This window comes from Triticum dicoccoides, chromosome 4A (genome assembly GCF_002162155.2).
Source record: "Triticum dicoccoides isolate Atlit2015 ecotype Zavitan chromosome 4A, WEW_v2.0, whole genome shotgun sequence".
Lineage (NCBI taxonomy): Eukaryota > Viridiplantae > Streptophyta > Magnoliopsida > Poales > Poaceae > Triticum > Triticum dicoccoides.
Window position 1 is genome coordinate 544393503 of NC_041386.1, and position 16015 is coordinate 544409517.

The window sequence follows — 16015 nt, forward strand, 5'->3', positions numbered from 1 at the left end:
GATGTTCTCCTTGCCGCATAATTCATACATGTACTAACCACCCTCTGTGCTATTTGGTACTCCCGACAGCAAGCCTTGCATGAGCATATACTCCAAAGTCCTCTAGCAAATCATCATTTTATCATGAAATACATCCAAGAACTTGATGACTGTAAGCCAAAGAAGTTGCAGCGAGGCTATCATGAAATACATCCAAGAACTTGATGAGTCCGGAGGGTATGGAAAAAATAAGTAACATTAGAGTAAAAAGAAATGAAAATGACAAAAAGCAAAAAAAATATTAGTTTATCACACCATGTAGAGCGAGCGAGCCACTTCAGCATCTTTTTCATTACTAACAAGGCCAAAATTTTGGTTTCATTACAATCAAGGCCAAAATTTTGATGCCTCAAAAAAAAGGCCAAAATTTTGAGGCGGAAGACCCAAAAGTTTTGGTTTTGTTACGAACAAGGCCAAAATTTTGACAAGTTGTGTGGATTTTCGATAGAAATTTCAGCAGCATAACGCGTTGGCGGAGAATCAAAATCACCACATCCTTCATTACAAAATTCATTCATGCACTCGCAAGTCAAGTCATTACACTGGATTGGATGAAAGGTTCCATATCATCATCCGACCAAATCTTTTCCTCAACAAAAGCCAAACACAGCTAACAAGCTAACCCAACGCCACCACAAACTAAATAAGCTTCCACTTCTCACAGTTGGTCGTTCCATGTGTTGTCATTCTTCAGGTTGAATGAACCAAGACAAACCTTCCTTATGTTGAATATAAAAGCATGGCCATTCTTCATACCTCCTGTAGCCTCGCCCTGAGATCAGAAACCTGGGTGGTGACAAAGTAGTGCTCGCAGGATTTTGATCTTATCCGTAGCCACTTCACCAACCACTTTGTACTCATCGCAACTGAACACACAAATAAAATTCCAAAGAAAAACAATCAGCGCTTCTTCTCCATGCAACAATAACGTAAAACTATCATCACTGAATGTAGTATTAGTATGAATACACTCAACACATCAACAGAAGTCCATTAAACAATCAGTGCTTCAAACTCGTGTAAAACTACAGTAAAACTACCATTCATGGATGACTGAACGTAGTAGTAGTACTTCATACAATCAAACCGACCAAATAGCAAGTGCTAGGCTCTATAACCTCCGTCAGGACATTGCTTTGATGCTCAAACAGATGTATCTAGTGCTAGATACATCCATTTGAGCGACAAGTGATTCCGGGCGGAGGGAGTATGATTTAGGAATAGACACGATCTCTATGGTGCGAAACCATGTTGGACAAGGTGAAAAACAATACAAATGCAGTTTCACAAAAGTATCAAGTCTGAACCTTTGATACATCATGGCATGTGATCGATATATCTTCAGGAAAGGGGCAAGTGTAACAAAGGTGGGGAGCTAGGACTAGGAACTTACCAACCAAGGCCGCAAGGCAACGCCGCGCTAAGGCGTCGTAGTAGAGGCGACGTGCACCAAACCAAGTCTTCAACCTTGCACGCATGGGCGCCCAACAACCATACCGGAGGTCACCAACATTTTGAGCTACACGCCTACACCACACGTTTTGCATTCACCTATCTATTCAAAACACTCTGGACCAATATTCCTAAATTGTATCATACAAAACTGTGCCATGCCTCCCCGGGGGACCGCGGAGGCCGCCGCCGCGCCATGCCTCCCCGCGGCGGCTCGGGCGGGTATTGGCGGCCGGTTTTGGGCCCTGATGGAGTCAGACAACGAGGACGACGCCGGAGATGGAGACATGGCGATACGTTCGCCGCTGTCACCTACGCCTTCGGATTTGATTGGCGATCTATTTCATGCAGGTTATGATGAAGATGTGGTCGCCAATAACGTAGACACGGTGGTGCCGGTGGAAGATCCGGTGCAGGTGGGGCTTCACCCGGACGAGAGGAGGGAAGTGGTACGACGTGTCGTTCATCGGAGAAATGCGGCATCGACGGTCAGGCCATGGAAAGGCCCTATACCCAAGGTATGCCTTCCGAATCTTACTCTTTTCGACATGATTAAGCCGGAGTCGTGGATTACTGTTAAGAGACGAATGAACGGGAAGCGGAGGGGCGTGCATCCGGCGCCGGCGGCGGCCATGGCGTCCGCAGAACCTTCCCAGATTGCTCAGATGCGATCGGCTCGTTTGAATTTTTTGGTGGGCTGCGATAGGCCGACTATGTGTCGGTCGGGGAGGCGAGGAGATGGGCCTGGGATGGCTGGGTATGTGGCCCAGGCTAGACCGGACCTGACTCTCCTACGTAGCGAACCTCCATGCACGAACGCAGCGATATCTCTTTCTTCTGCTATCGCGCCGTCGACTGCTAGCGCTAGGGTTCTTAGGCGAGGGACTCCGGGATTCCCAGCGTGTGGCTCGGGTCGGGCGAAGAGGATCACGCCTCTCCGGCCTATGGTTGGCCGCGGGGCGGCAGCGCCGCCGGCCAAGAAAACCGTCACGGTGGTTCCCTCGGGTCGGGGCGGGGCTGCGCCGCCGACAGATGCGGCTACTGGACGTGGGGCACCGGCGGGTGATGGCGCGGTGCCCGGCTTCCCTGGTCGTGGAGCGGGCAATCTGGGCACCCACCGGCCAGGGCAAGTGCCGCCGCTTCCTTTGCCTGGACGGGGCGGGCCGAGACCTCCAGCACCAGGAGTGGTCGCTGCGCCGACGGCTGCGAGCCGGCGAGGGACTCGGCCCCCGGCACCGGGCGTGACGACCGGTGTGCAACCGGCCACGGGTCGGGGCGGGACACGACCCTCGGCGCCGGGAGCTGCAGCACTAGGCCGAGGTAGTGCGGTCTCAGGAGCTGCGCCTACTGTCGGCTACCAGCCTCGTGCCAAGCCTCCACCGCACTACGTCGCGCGGCCTGCGCAGGATCGTTCGGGATCATTGCAAACGAGACAGAACACCAACACGACAGAGTCCTATGACCCGCCCCGAGGTCAGTGGGGGGACGACGGTTCGGACGCGTATGGAGATGGACAGCATCGAGGGTCTTCATCCACGGGGGGCGGCCGGGGTTATGCCTGGCAGAGTGACGGGTCTGCTGAGAGACCGTTTCTCGGCCCGGCAGGTGGTTTTGTTGAGGGGGCTTCCGGCCCGGATCACCGTCAGAGAGGAGGATTTCTTGGCCATCGTGGTGGTCGGGGTGGGGGTCGTGGGAGGTTTCGCCGACCGCCCCCGCCCAGGGCAGTTGATCCCGCGGCGTCTACAGCGGAGGATGGTCATACTCTTACCGAGCCCCAGCCGATGGAGGTAAACGTCGGGGTCAGTGTTGAGGTTCCTGAGGCTGGGACGGTGGAGGAGGCTACTGAAAGGGCGTCCAAATATGCTCGAAAGAAGGAAAGGATGCTTTGTTACCGCTGCTGTGAGAAGGGTCACTTCATTGTTGAATGTGTGGCCCAACTGTGCGAGACGTGCGGCAAGCCGGTACACGATTCCGGGGAGTGCCCGTTGTTGCGTGACCTGCCTCCGACGCTGAACATTTATGGAGTCTATTATGCTGAGCTCATGTTTTTCGAGTCCCCGGCGGCAAGAGAGGTCCCGGAGGATACACTAAGCTTGACTACCGGGATTGTGAAAGCAACCCAGGGCGAGGTGACTGAGGCACAGATTGTGAGGAGGCTTCAGGAGTTGGTTCCCGGGGATTTTCGATGGGAACTGGTGCTTATCGAGGACGGGTCTTTTAAGGTTGAGTTCCCAACTGTGGATGATCTGCAGAGATTATTGAGCTTTGGCCTGTGTCGAGTTCCCGGTACTACGTGTATCTTGGAGTTCCATGAGTGGAAGCAGGTTGAGCCTAAGGGGAAGCCGCTTACGCAGGTCTGGTTGCGGTTTACAGGGGCTCCTTCTAAGCCTCTGCAGGACGCTCGAGTGGTGGCTAGCATGGGCATAATGGTGGGGAAGACAGAAAAAGTGGATATGGCGTTCACACGTGCCCCCGGATATTGGTGAGTGTTCTGGATATTGAGTTCGTGCCCGATAAGGTCAACTGGACCTACAGGGGAGTGGTGTTCCCGCTAGACGTCGAGTTTGAGGACACGGATTTATTTGATGATGCGGTTAATGGTAATGATGTTGACATGCAAGACAATGATGGTAATGCCGGGGCCAAGGGGGCACCGTCAGATGAGACCACGCACGAGGGGTCTAATGGTTCTTCTCAGTTGCCCGGGGATGGGACCGGGGTTGAGCCTGCTGCTTCCCCAGCGGTGCCCATGACTACTCTGCGCTTTGGGTCTTTTCAGCCTGCCTCGGCACCTCCCAAATTATGGAGTGACCGGGTAGATTCTGATGATTGTCTTGAGTACACGCTCCCCCCGTTGGAGTTCGAGAGGGAGGCTGGCTTTTTTGCGGGTCGCCAGCCCAGGACTATGGTCGAAGCTACGGAGAGGAGCCTGGAGGGAGCTTCTCTTGCACTGGCACCCCAGGCGGACGCGACTCCGGTGTCGGCGTCTACGGGCAGGGTGAGTCGAGGGGGGGAGATTCGAGGCAGGTGGTCTCGCCTTCTTCCCACCCCACCACGCCCTCGGCGGCGTCGGTCACGCTGGCCCAGTGTGGGTCGGCCAGTACGAGGGGCGGGATCCCGAGGCAGGCGGCCTCGGCTCCTGCCTCCCCGACGGTGGCGATAACCACCGCAGCAGTAGCGGAGGTGGGGGGGCGCTGGGGCAGGAGGCCTTGGCTCCCCCTTCACCCTCGACGATCAGGAGGACCGTCTCTCCCTCGCTGATGGCTCATGCGTCTGAGCCTGCGGCTGCGGTCGGAGGAGGGCGCGGGCAGGCGGCCCCCGTCATCATCTCCTCTCCGCCCCTACCCATGACCAGGGTCCCTAGTGTGGGATTCCCGTCTAGGGGGATCGGGAGCCCGCTGACGCCTTCTCAGGTAACCCCGGTACAGCCTTCGGAGGGCTCTATGCCAGGTGTTACTAGGGAGGAGGTGGTCGCGTTTGGCGGGATCCCGGACCCGATTGCCGAGGGGAGACGGATGAGTGCTCGCATCCTGGACGTCCCCGAGATAGATGATATGCAGCAGCGGTGCGCTATGAGGGCGGCCAAGCTTCAGGAGGCTGCGTTTACATCTGGTATGTCCGTCAACTTATCTAATTCACTATTGCATTTTTCTAATGAGGACATTATAAATAATGCAAACCAATTAGGAGTTTCACTAGGTGCTACGGACAGTGAGATTACTAAGTCGGTGAATGATATTTTAGATCTGGAGGCGGAACGTGCTTTAGAGACTATTCGTAATCTTGCAGCAGTTAAACCAATGAATGATGATGAGATTAATGCGTTAGGGGTTAGAGTGCTTGATAGCTTCTGTGCGGATCTAGCATCCACCAACCATGACGCTGAGGAAGATTATGTTTCCCCAGAGAACGATTCGACTAATATTGGTGAACCCGGTCATGAGGACCGGGTGCCTGAGCTTAGTAAACCTAAGCGTAAGTGGAAACGGAAGATCTATCCCGATTCCGCAGTTCGTAGGAGTGCTAGGATTCGAACCACGAAAAAATTCCATGATGAACTATGAGAGGAATTTTTTGGAATATCAGAGGTCTAAAGGACTTGGCTAAAAGAAGATTCCTGGCTGAGACAGCTATAGAAGAGAAGTTAGACTTCGTTGCTCTATCAGAGACGGGTAGAGATAACTTTGCACCGCAGTTTCTCTCCTCTCTGGTTGGTGGTATTGATTTTGATTGGCATTGCCTCCCTCCGCGAGGAAGATCGGGTGGTATCTTACTCGGTGTGAGATGCGATTCGCTTGAAGTCCGTAGTGTAGTGATGGGCGATTTCGCGGTCAAGTTTCGAGTTAGGTCTAAGATGGATGGCTTTAACTGGGCTTTGGTGGCGGTTTATGGTGCCGCGCAACCAGAGCTTAAAGCGGAGTTTCTCGCAGACCTTGTTCGGATCTGTGGATCAGAGCAGCTGCCAATTTTAGTTGGAGGTGATTTCAATATCATCAGGAGGAGGGAGGAGAAGAACAATGATAACTTTGATGGCAGATGGTCCTTCATGTTCAACACCATTATTGAAAGCTTGGATCTGAGAGAGATAGAACTTTCTGGTCAAAAGTTCACATGGGCTAACGCTCTGCCAAACCCAACCTACGAAAAACTTGATAGAGTTCTTGCAAGCGTGGAGTGGGAACAGAAATTCCCGCTGGTTACGGTGCAAGCTCTTTCGAGGGGAATATCTGATCATACCCCATTGTCCGTGGACTCAGGGGAGCCGAATCATGTGGGTAACAAGAACACCTTCTCCTTTGAGACGTCGTGGTTTGAACGGGAAGGGTTCTTAGATTTGATAGCCAGGGAATGGGTTAAAGATGTTCGAGGCAAATCTCCAATTGAGAGGTGGCAGAATAAGATTAGGAACTTGAGAAGTTTCTTACGAGGTTGGGCTAAGCACCTTAGTGGTGTGTATAAGATTGAAAAGGATAAACTCCTTACTCTTATACATGACCTGGACATTAAGGCTGAATCCAACATTTTGGCACCAGCAGAGCTTCAGGTTAAAAATGAGGCGGAAAAGAGGTTAAAAGAACTACTCCGCGAAGAAGAACTGAAGTGGGCTTTACGTGCTAAAGTACGTAGAGTGGTCCAGGGGGACGCAAACACTCAGTTCTTCCATTTAATAGCTAATGGCAAACACAGAAAGAAGCGAATATTTCAGCTTGAGCAGGACGAGGGCACTATTTTAGGTTAGCATAACCTAAAAACATACATAACCGACTATTATAAGCAGTTATTTGGACCGCCGGAGGAGAATACAGTGTCCCTCGATGAGTCCAGAACTGAGGATGTGCCTCAGTTATCGGCTGCTGATAATGACATTCTAGTTGCCCCATTCACGGAGAAGGAGGTTTTCGATGCTATTGCACAGATGAAAAACAATAAGGCTCCTGGACCGGATGGTTTCCCGGCTGAGTTCTATAAGAAGTGCTGGCATATTATTAAGGGGGATCTTCTACCTATGTTTCATGATCTGTTCTCTGGACAGCTTCAACTATTCCACTTGAATTTTGGGACTATCACACTACTTCCTAAGAAGACGGATGCGGTCAGAATTGAGCAATTCAGGCCTATATGTCTCCTTAATGTTAGTTTCAAAATTTTCACTAAGGTCGGGACTAACAGGCTCACACAGATTGCGCATTCTGTGGTGCAACAGTCCCAAACCGCTTTCATGCCGGACAGAAATATCCTTGAAGGGGTGGTAGTCCTGCATGAAACGCTCCATGAAATCCACTCCAAAAAATTAGATGGAGTGATTTTTAAAGTGGATTTCGAGAAAGCGTATGACAAGGTCAAATGGCCATTTCTCCAACAGTCTTTGCGTATGAAAGGCTTTGATGAAGCCTGGCGCAAACAGGTTCAATCATTTACGCAAAAAGGTAGTGTGGGAATTAGAGTTAATGATGACATAGGTCACTATTTCCAGACACATAAAGGCCTAAGACAAGGAGATCCGATGTCCCCTATCTTGTTTAACATAGTGGTGGATATGTTGGCAGTCTTGATAGGAAGGGCTAAGGAAAATGGTCAAGTAGGTGGATTGGTGCCTCATCTTATTGATGGAGGTGTTTCTATCCTACAATACGCTGATGATACAATCATCTTTATGGAGCATGACTTGGCTAAGGCAAGAAATATGAAGCTGGTGTTATGCCTATTTGAACAATTGACCGGGTTAAAGATAAACTTTCATAAGAGCGAGCTGTTCTGTTTTGGTAGGGCCAAAGATGAACAGGATGCTTATAGGCAATTGTTTAGATGTGAGTTGGGAGAGCTACCATTCTCATACTTGGGAATTCCTATCCACCATCGTAGGCTAACGAACAGAGAATGGAAGTGCATCGAGGACCGATTTGAGAAGAAACTGAGCTGCTGGAAGGGCAAGCTCATGTCATATGGAGGCCGATTAATCCTAATTAATTCGGTGCTCACAAGTATGCCGATGTTTCTTCTCTCGTTCTTTGAGGTACCAGTTGGTGTTAGGAAGAGACTGGACTTCTATATATCGCGGTTCTTTTGGCAGGGTGATGAGCTTAAAAGAAAATATAGGCTTGCTAAGTGGGATATCATCTGTAGACCGAAAGACCAAGGGGGTCTAGGTATTGAGAATCTAGAAATTAAGAATAAATGCCTTCTTAGCAAGTGGCTGTGGAAGCTTTCGTCAGAAAATGATGCTATATGGGCTCAAATCCTTCGCGGCAAGTACCTCCAGTCAAAAACCTTGTCACAGGTCACAGTAAGGCCTACCGACTCGCCCTTCTGGAAGGGTCTCATGAAGGTCAAGCAGGCTTTGTTTAATAGGACAAAGTTTGTTGTTGGAAACGGCACGAGTACACGTTTCTGGGAAGATACTTGGCTCGGTGACACACCCTTAGCCATCCAATATCCCTCTTTGTACCGCATTGTTCAACGACGTGAGGTGTCCGTTGCATCGGTCTTTCAATCTATCCCCCTTAATATACAGTTCAGACGAGTGCTAGCGGGCAATCGTTGGGAAGAATGGCTCCGCCTGGTTAGGAGACTGATGGAAGTGCAGCTTTATCAACAACCCGATGAATTACGCTGGAAGTTGACTAAGTCTGAAGTATTCACGGTTAAATCAATGTATATTGATGTAATTAATTTGAACTCCATTCCTACGTCCAAACATGTGTGGGATGTCAAAGTTCCTTTGAAAATAAAAGTGTTTATGTGGTTTGTCCATAAACAAGTAATTTTAACTAAGGATAACTTGATGAAGCGTAATTGGACAGAACCTACTAGGTGTAGTTTCTGCGATCGGGATGAGACTATTAAACACCTATTTTTTGATTGCCCGCTGGCCAAGGTACTTTGGCAGACGGTCCACATTGCTTTCAATATCAAACCCCCGACTTCTGTTTATGCGTTCTTTGGGACATGGCTTAATGGGTTTGAGTCTAACGTAGCGAGACATATTCGGGTCGGGGCTTGTGCTTTGTTGTGGACTATCTGGAATTGCAGAAATGATTTGGTCTTTAACAGAATATCATGTATACAATTTTTGCAGGTTTTATTCCGGACTACGGCACTGATTCGTTCGTGGTCGCCACTCACCCAAACGGAGGCCAGGGAGCATTTGGTTACTGGATCTGTCCGCTGGGAGATGGTAGCTCGGGATATCTTCAACCGGTTTGAATGGCGGTCATGTAATAGGATAGGCATTTAGTGTTCCTATCTACTTTACCCAGCCGGTTGTGGCATCTTGATTTGGCTAGTTGTTGTTTCTAGCCTTTTTTGGCTCTGTGTGAGCTTTTTCTACTTTTCTACGACCATTGGAACCATGTTGGCACTACTTCATTTTTTAATAAGAGGGCCGTATGCATCGTGCTGATGCAGAGGCCGGGGTTTTTTCCCCCTTTTCGAAAAAAAAACAACCATCGCCGGAGACCACGAGGGCGACCAAGTTGCACCAAAGAGATCCTTAGGTCTGCATGCACGTCAAGGGTGAACGCCATGACCAACCTGTTCAATCAGATTAGTTGCTACAAAACATGAGCATCATGTTGACTCCAGGAGCAAACCGAAAGACAGCTAACAGTAGGGAAAAGATTATCATCGCTAAAAGCATGACAATTCACATCACAGAATCAACCATGGCTCCATGGCCGGCATGAAGAGGGGCCATAGCTCAAAAGATATGTCACAGAGCTAAGAAAACCAGGAAATTACCAGAATGATTGTAGCCGAGGCTGTATGGCAAACATGACTTTGACTATGTGGATAGTATCTAATTTAGAAATGACAAAAGGCACTGGCTTGCCAAGTAACCAATAGGACACCATCTTGGGTACCAGGAATGATTCCACACAAGACATCGGGTAAAACATAATTCCACATAGAGTAGCCAATGTCCTTGCTACAAGGGCATCATTTTAGCAGAACAAGCCATATGTGTGGAGATAAAATGTGACCTTCGTTCAGTTAGAATGCGAGAAAAATTGTCGTTTGGAGATACATATATGAAACAAGAGAAAACTTGACTAATCCTTGGTCCTAATAAGATCTTAAATGACATGTCAATCGAGTGTTCTAGTGTTTTAGACAATTTATTATTTTTCAAGCATCGCAAGAAAGCTTGTTTCTATCCACCAATTTTTCTGTACTGAACTAATCCATGGACGTAAGAAGTGTTAAAGAAAAGATATTTGTGTAGCAGGAAGAGCAGACATCCTATTTGTAGGAGCCTCAAGACTTGCAGGCAGGAGGCAAACAATGATAGACACTAATCCATTCATGTAGTCTACACAACAATACTCATCTGGATACTCATCCTCACTTGGCAGAATTCTGCTATTAAATTATCAGCACACAATGATTACTGTAGTAACCAGATAAGTAGGTCCGAGGAACATAGGAACTCACAAGGTCCATGTTGCAGAGCAGGAAGGAGAAGAAGCAAGCAGAGGACGACGATAGTCCAGCGCTTGGGGAACTGCTTCCACCAGGAAGGATAAGAAGCTTCATCTCTCCTCAAACAAAGCAGTGATCAATAGTCTTCTAAGGCCGTCTCTTCTGGATGTTTGAAGGTGCTGCTTCAGCAGCGATATCTTTGCTTCTTCCGGCATCCAGCCAGTTGCTCATGCGCAACAAAAAAAAGAGCACATCAAGGATGTTTTCGGGCTGAATAAAATGTTATAAGCAAGAAATCAACTTCTTTATGTCAAGGTCAAGACATACTACTTTACACTACCTGCTTATCCCATGCCACTTCATTTGAGGATCATACTACTAGAAATGACAAATCAAAGCATCGTTCGTACCAACAAATGTATGGTCATCCTAATTCTGAATGATATATGTATGCACCTCCCACTCCTAGTCTTGGTAGTAATGGTATAATAGATTAAGATTTGGTGGGGATGAATAAGGGGTACCTGTGCTTGAGTGCTGGGTCGTGGTTGCTCTTGGTGTTGATGAAGAGAAGAGGCCCTTCTCCTCTGATGAACAGTTGTGGATGGACTGATGGATCAACTGCATCAGCTCATAGAGATCGCCATCTTCTTTCATTCCTCCACGTCTTCCTCTTGGAGACGGATGGATGGATCAACTGCATCCAGGGCGCCATATGTCTTCGATAGTTGGTGATGAGGGCCCTCAAAAATTTGTAGCAGGGGCTGCACAGTGCCATTGAGGAGCCATGCATCAGACCAGAGAATCACTGAATTACCCATATTCACTTTAACTGCAGTAAAACTTATGTATCTGTCACTGAGATTCATGACTTCTATCCACCACAATAAGCCACACATGACTGTCGCAAGTGGCACAACTCCATCATAATAAGAATTCCATATTAAGGAGACCCGGGGAACATCAACTTTAGTATACAACTTGTGTAGTTCTTGCTTATTGTAGCTGGAACACCAAAACTGTTTACAACGACACTAAATAACTGCTGAAGCATAAGGATACTATCCCACGGTAAACAGAATGATGTTATTGCATTAGTGGATTGAGTTTGCACTGAACACACAAAGGCTGACAAGTAGTCAAGGTCTTGGTTAAATGGAAGTTGTAGCATGCGAGAAAAGCAATATGTTAGTCACACTAAAACAAGCTCTGATTGGTTGAGAGAAAATGGATTTATTGACAGTATGACAAAAAAGATCCAAGCTTTAAGGTACTACAAAAAAGATATGTATATGGCCTTTATTCATTTCATTAACCACGGCTCGGTCGTTGTCGGTACATAGAGCATGAGGGAGAGAGCAAAGGAGAGGAACCAGTGGCTTACCTATGCCGGAACCGAAGAGGAAGCAACCACTGGAGGGGCAGAACAGGAGGCGTCAGAGTGATCGCCGGAGCAGGAAAAACTGCTTCGCTGGCCAAACTTGTGCCAGACAGCACCATGGTCCTGAAAGCAGCATCAATCATGGGATGTTCACCAGGACCCATTCACCTTTGTCATCATTTCGCTATCATAGGGCGCGCCCTACCTTGGAGTTTGGTTGTTGCTTCACCACATTGCTCATCACTGTAGCAAAACACAACAGGGTGAAGTGGCTGGAATGAGTATATATAGGAGCACAACAATAATGTAGGCTACAACAGCTCTAGACACAACTTAAAGCAAGCAGCAAATAGGGAAACATGGTCCTGTGACAAAGACCCACAAAAATATAGTAGTAGTAACAAACATGAACAGGCTAATGGACATGTGAACTGTGTGACAGTGTAAGAGAAGACTACGGTTTGATTTATACCAAATTATCACCACTTACAAGAAAAGCAAAGAGGACTGAGCAGGATTTTGAGGATGCCTATTCACATGTAATCCTCGTAATCGAGGTAATTTTTGGGGCTACCCAGAGCATGTATATTACAGAGAGCATCAAGTGTTTTACAATAAAGTTTTGGTGGCAGTTACTAGTACCATTTTTGCAGCCGGGAACAGTGGCCCCTTCTTCCCCTTCCTGGCTGATATTAGCACCATGGTCAAGGAGGTATGTGGGGGCCAGCAAGTTCCCACTGTCCACAGAATGCTCCACATGCATCTTCTTGCCTGGCACACAGTTAGGCTAGATGCTGCTGATCAGCATAATGAGTGGCTCAATGCAGGCATCCCAATCGACTTGGCACAACTCGATGGCCATGGGCACACAGGCATGAGGGAGCAGAGGAGAGACTTGACGCCTACAGCGGAGTCGAAGAAGAATCAGCCACCGAAAGAGCAGGGCAGGAGGCGAATCTTGTGCACCTGCATGAGAAAACCAAACCGCGTAAGGGAAAATCAGACAAGTTGAACAACAGCGCATCACCTAGCATACGACCTACATGTGACACAGCTAGCTCCATGGCCTACCACTAAGATAATGTAGATCACCACCAAAGTAAACTATGCAGTTAGGTTTAAAAATGCTACCAAACAGAATTCATCACCAAAGGAAAAATGAAATAGCACAGAAAAAGAAGTACCAGTTGCCAATTTCCTAGATTCTCCTTGTTGCATGTATAACCCTGAGAAGGTTGGGGGACAAAAGCTCAGTCATTATAGAGAACCGATGGAAAGAATTTCCATTAACATTTATAATGAGTTAGTAGGACTGTACTTTGAGGTTTGGGCAGCTCCACTTCTTCCTTAGATGGGCAGAACCTTATCAGGTATCTACTTGATCACCACCAGCGATGGAATCATCAAGGTACCTACGTGAGGAAACCATGTCACAACAAAATCGGACTAGAATAACAGTGCAGTGCTTAAAAACAAGATTATGTTACAGCCTACCACAATGCTAGAAAGAGTTCAGATCCGGATACGGATAGTTCCCTGGACTTTAATGTACCACCAGGCCGCTATCAATATCTCAAACAATTCATAACACACTATTTCAGAGTAATAGCGAGAAGAATGCTAGTCCGCATAAGGGATCCAGTTTTGCAAACATTTAACCAGATTGAGGCCAAACTCATTTCTATATACATATGAAACTTTTAGTTGCGATGCACATTGCTATTACTTGCATCGATAGCATAAATATAATGATTACCTATTAATCAACAATAAATTGTAAACCAGAGATCTTATTGTTCGTCTCTAAGCATAACAAATGTGGTCCATGGACTAGACACCTGTCTGAGGGTGCTTACTTGTGGCAAGAAAAACAAAACGTTGTACACATGAACGACTAACTTAAAACTAATTCTATGGCTGCTTATGTCCAGCTAGGTTGCTGGCGACACTCATCCCGGCTATGTCTTTTAGGAATGAAGAACAACCTACACGCTTCCTTCTATCTCCAATCAAATTGTGGCCGAACAGATCAACACTTACATAGCCATGATATATTGGCTTGAAAATCTATACAGGATCAGCTTTGACGAAGCTCTCAGTTTCTAAATTACTTAGTATAGACAAGGATAATACAAAGTTCAATAGCTTGCCCGTTATCCTAGACATTTTGTCCTTTTTGGTCTTCCGCCAGACTACATGTGCATGACGTACCATGCACTACAACAAACAATTCAGAAAACAATCTACTAGTTCAAATAGAAGGCCATGCAGGGAAGATATTGGCTTCTTGTTTAGGTCTATTTTGGCAACAATAGACGTCAAATAAATAAATTTGTCTAATTAACAAGGACACTGCCCATTTTACATACGAAATAGTAAGCACACGTGCAAGATACCATTGTCAGGTCAGTTCTCAGATAAATACAATTTTTACCAACTGGTTGCCATGAAAGAGATCAATGTAGTTCAACCCATTTAACATATTTATATCTAAGCAAGTTACCTTCAGAATGATGTCGGCATCAAGGCAACCATCATGGTCTTCGATTCTTTACTTGATCACAGGGACATAGGTAGACACGTGCACATAAGTCAAGCCACTATCGAGAACAATGCCCTCTTGGATGGCCGCAAAGGTGGAATTCTACGCGTCCTCGATCCGCATTTGTCGTTCCTCAAGCTCTGGCTCGGTTGTCGCTCCAACCTTGATGATGGCCACACCACTAGAAAGTTTTGCAACTCTCTCAACCAACTACTCATAATCATATATGGAATTAGTTTCAAAGAGCTACTTCTTTAGCTGTGGAACCCTCGCCTGGATCTCATCTTTGCTAGCTGCATCTGCTATGAGGGTTGTTGCAGTCTGATGGATTGTGATTTGCCTTGCTGTCCTGAGTTGGTATACCTAGCGAAGGATCTTGGCGAGCACCTGAAAGTAGTTGTAGGATAAGTAAGAATGTTTAAGAAACCAGGAAACATTACAAGATAATAAAATGGGTACTCCTTATAAACACGATCCACAACTGCCTTGCTCCTGCTTTCTCTGAGTTCTTATCATGCTCATGAAAATTAAATACCAGGAAATAGATGAATGCAACCATATGATTTTGCTTCCAGGCAGGAAATTCCATACCAAAATTGATCTTCTGATGGTTCATCAAACCAAAGGGGCTGATTAGCAAATACTAATGGACCTATCAAGACCGAAAACTTAAGCATGATAAAGAGAACAGAGAACTCTAGCACTTAAGAGACCCTGGATATACTACTGGTTCACATAACTACAAGATGCAGAACACACAAAAGAACCTGAAAATGCTCCACATCAGTATGGTCTTTGCCAATGCATACATATCACACAAAGATGTCATTCAAAGAGCATGAAGGCACAACACAGAAAACAGAACTACATTATTTACCAAACAAAAGTCAAACTTAACAAGGAAAATACTGTCCATATTATGCTAGGACTACATCATTATTAAACAGCCTGAAAAAGCTCAAGTTCCAACCAAAGGGGCCATTCTAAAACCCAGCACTACATCATTATTATGCTAGGTCTGTAGCACCAGAGTCCAAACCGTAAGCAGACATTGCCATGGCACGATGGCCATGAACCCGGAGTAACATAGCCATGGCTCGATGGATGTGCTCAGAGCAACAGGGTAGAGCCAATGAAGGGAGAGAGAGGAGCTCACATGTGCAAGTTGTAGCGGCTGCTGTGTCATAGGAGGAGGAACCGTAGGCAACATGATCCAAAGTTGCCCTCATCCCTCCGATATCAGTGACAGGCTGCTCATAGAGATTGCCATCTTCTTTGATTCTTCTGCTTCTTCCCTTAGAGATGGATGGATAGATGGATGAATCAATTGCTAGAATCCATCCATGGATTGCTTATTTGGCCAACTTGACAGGGTTGCTCATTGATCACTGCAGCAAGAAGTTTTACCCAACAACACATGGTCAAGTGGATGCATACAGATAAAGTGCATGAGCACAACTTAACGGCTCAAGCAGCAAATAGGACAAGACATAAAATGGCGGCTCAGCCCTAACACCTTCATGTATTTTACAAGTTAACTAAGAGACACGGTTCGTCTACAAGGTATCTAAATATTTGAACCATGTAGTACTACTACCCTGGCCTGGAAAAAGTAAAACTTTCATGTCTTTGCACAAAATAGCTCGACGTTTCTCTAAGCGTTACACTTCTATAAATGTGTG

The 16015-nt window shown here is 46.9% G+C and overlaps 1 long non-coding RNA gene across 1 annotated transcript; it reads right to left on the reverse strand.

The window, feature by feature from the left end:
* Positions 1-536: 536 nt before the first annotated feature.
* LOC119286659 lies at positions 537-14311 on the reverse strand. Its single transcript, XR_005140614.1, has 7 exons — positions 14295-14311; positions 13110-13203; positions 12976-13017; positions 12434-12757; positions 11795-12034; positions 10423-11174; positions 537-905 (listed from the first exon to the last, which is right to left on the reverse strand). It is a non-coding gene; the product is annotated as an uncharacterized LOC119286659 (long non-coding RNA).
* Positions 14312-16015: the final 1704 nt, after the last annotated feature.